Consider the following 3646-nt stretch of genomic DNA (forward strand, 5'->3'; position numbering starts at 1 on the left):
CTTCTGCAGCACGAACACAAGCATGTAGTCCGCTATTTTTGTTGTTGTTGTTGTTGCTGTTTTGTGCTGTTAGTGGTGTCTGACTAGGGTCGACACGTGGGGTGACGACATCATCATTTCACAAAATATATGGATTGGCTGTACACACGAAAACGCAAGGGTGTTATTTTCAGATTAATCCACACTGTGACCCGGTTTCAAAAAATAGTGGTTTCACCTTCTGAAAACACTGGATCCGTCTGGACGAAACGCCTATATGATACAAAATGTTTGCGTATACAGCTAAACTCGTCTTGGTATGGACGGGGCCTTAGTGTCCATGGTGACTGATGAGTGGCAGGAACTTAGAACAAAGGAGCACATGTGATGAATGAAAACCAATACAAACAGAACATGACGGTGACAGTGTAACAGATGACATTGTCCAGTTCAGCTCACTTTCTGTTCCAGAGCTTTTCACATTAAACACAGTTTCACAGCAGAGATCTTTCTGATCACTTCTTGTCTTGACTTTAGTGACTGTCAGTGAAATGCAGAGCTGTATCTTAGTGTCAGGACTAAACACTCAGTTGATGAGATCAGAGGAAGTTCTCAACCACAGGAGGAGCTGATGATGATTAAAGGAGGAGCTGTAACTATATAATGAAGAGAAAGACTGACAGAAACAGAAAATGGCTGATCAGTGTGATCTGTGTCTGCTGGGACTGATCATTCTCTCTTCACTTCTCACAGGTAAAGAAATCTGGATTTTCTCTAAAGACATTTAGTGGAATTAGTCTGGAAAGAGTTGATTTGAACATGCTCAGTTTATTCTTGTTGTGTCGTGTCGAGTCACACTCAGACATCTGACAATGAAAAATAATTTTCATATTAAGAATGATTTAAACAGCTCTCTGATAAAGAAAAATAGTTTATTCTGAGGAGTGTGATGTTTGTGTTCAGTAAGGAAAGAAAATACTGTATGATCTGCATCTTCTGCTTTTTATGTTGATGTTGTTCAGCATCCACATTAATTAAAACCAATTAAAAGAGACCTTATTTAAATGATCATTATGATCTATATTAATAAATGAAGGTAAAACACTGTGTTTCAGGTACCAGTGGAGGGGATTGGACTAATGTGTTCATCAGTTCTGGTGAAAATGTCCGTCTGCCCTGTAATAATGCTCTTTCTGACTGCAACTCAACTACATGGACTTACAGCAGATATTCAGAAGCAGTTGAACTGATTGAATTAGGGGAAAAGAGGAAACACACAGAGAGACAGAGAGACTGAGTCTGGGGTCTGACTGCTCTCTGAACATCAAGAACGTCACAGAAGAAGATTATGGATCTTACAGCTGCAGACAATATGTGAATGACAAACAACAAGGAACTGATGCACGTGTTTTTCTGCATGTTCTTCATGGTGAGTTCATGATTATGTGATCAATTTAAAAAGATCAGATTTACCCTTGAAGAGTCTGATTGAAGAGTCTGTGATTTGTGTCTTGTGTTCAGTTTCAGTGTCTCCATCATCAGAATCATCATCATCATCATCCTCACAGACTGAGATCAGTCCAGGTCGCTCTGTGACTCTCTCCTGTCAGTTGTATTCTAGATTCTCCTGTGATGATTTGGTCTGTTCTGAGGGTCTTCATCTGTTGTGGGTGAATCAGGCTGGTGCTGATCTGGAGACAGACTCCAGATATCAGATATTATTATCATCAGATCACTGTATCATCACTCTGACTACAACACTCCTGAATGAAGATGACAACAGAGAGTGGAGATGTCAGCTTACTCTCAGAAATCAACTCCAGACCTCAGTCAGATACACTGTCAAGTATTCAGGTGAGAAACAACTATTACTACTGTAAAATATGATGTTAATGTCCTACAGATGAACATCTGAACATTCATCTTCTGATTCCAGTCAGCAGCTCAAACTCTGAGGAGAAATCAAGCCAAACTACAGCAGCAGCTCCTACACAAGGTTCATGATCACATGATCACTGTCACACATCATCAGTCTCTCACTTCACTGGTTCACACTGGCTTTAATTAATCCATCCTTTCATTTGTACAGAGAATCAGAAGTCATTAAATACCCCAAACTCTGAGAGGACAGCAGCTGCACAAACACCTGGATTTACTGAACAACAAGGTGTTTATTCATGACTTTCTCATTTCAGTGGTTATTCTATGACATTTTGATACATATGAGTTATAACAATAATGTTTTCTTCTATAATCTGTTGGCTGATGCATGAATATAAAACAAGCAAAACAATCATAACATACAGCTAGCCTCTTTCATTACACATGTGACTGACAGAACTGAGTTCATCAGTTTAAATGATTAAAATCATAGTATTTATTAAAGTGTTTAAAGTGTTTATTAAAAATACAGATCATCAGCTTTCAGAGCTGATCTGGACTACAGCAGTTTGTAAAAGAAACATCTTGATGTTGTGCTCATGCACTAAAGTATGATTTTTGTGTTTCCATTTTGTTTTTAACAGTTGTAACATCAACTACATCAATGAATGTCATCAATCAATGTCTAAATGAACTGAATCTTCATCTGATCACAAGCTTTGACTTGAGACATGTTTAATTTGTAATCCACATCACATTCTCATCTCACATTCTCTCACACATCACCTACAATCCAGAAACATGAAAATGAATGTGAAAAACTATGTTGATGTTGTGTCCATGCACTAAAGTATGATTTTTGTGTTTCCATTTTGTTTTTAACAGTTGTAACATCAACTACATCAACACTGATTCCAGATGTCACACCAATCTCTCTGAATCAAGGTGTGTATGAACACACTCATTTCTGAATCAGTATCTAAATGAACTGAATCTTCATCTGATCACAAGCTTTGACTCGAGACATGTTTCATTTGTAATCCACATCACATTCTCACTTCACATTCTCTCACACATCACCTACAATCCAGAAACATGAAAACGAATGTGAAAAGAAACTGTATTAATGTATAATTTTCATCCAGACAATCCTAAACAGTCATGTAGAGAAAATTAGCTTAGAGGACGTCAATATTGTACAGTAAAATTGTTTTTGTTGGTGGAAGCTTTAATATAATAAGCACTTTTTAGCTACAGATTTATCAATTGACAGTGAGACGATCATAGCTGGAATAAACTTACTGAAATTTCTATGAAATCCTCATCACAAGTTATTTACCTTTAAATGGTGTCGTTGTCCAGCTTAAGTAAATGCAGTATTGATTCATTCCTTTGTAAAAATCAATAGCTATTCATTTAATTAATTTATCTATATATCAGCACTGGAGAAAACAGTGATGTCATCATCCAGCTCAGTTCCCTTTCGAGGGAACTCGCGCTGCGTCCGATAGGAACGCTTTGGGAACGCCTCCAGCGTGATAGCGTCTGATGCACAACTGTCAACTAGTCCAATGGCGAGAGTGAACGTCACGGGCGGGTGACGTCACGACCAGGAAAGGATAAATACACATCCGGTGCAACCGGCTTCAGCTTTTTCTGCCTCAGCAAAAGCGCTCTATGTGAAACTGTCTCTGTCTATTTATTGTTGTCTGTCCCGTTATCATACAGCACAATATATATCAGTTATGGCGAACACACAGGCATTTAAACCGTGTGCTCCTCCCTG

At 38.3% G+C, this 3646-nt stretch overlaps 1 pseudogene; it reads left to right on the top strand.

The window, feature by feature from the left end:
• The first annotated feature begins 451 nt into the window (after nt 1-451).
• Nucleotides 452-2037, top strand: LOC125247793 (annotated as a pseudogene).
• Nucleotides 2038-3646: the final 1609 nt, after the last annotated feature.

The sequence above is a fragment of the Megalobrama amblycephala genome, linkage group LG1, assembly GCF_018812025.1.
Source record: "Megalobrama amblycephala isolate DHTTF-2021 linkage group LG1, ASM1881202v1, whole genome shotgun sequence".
In the NCBI taxonomy this organism is placed as follows: Eukaryota; Metazoa; Chordata; class Actinopteri; order Cypriniformes; family Xenocyprididae; genus Megalobrama; species Megalobrama amblycephala.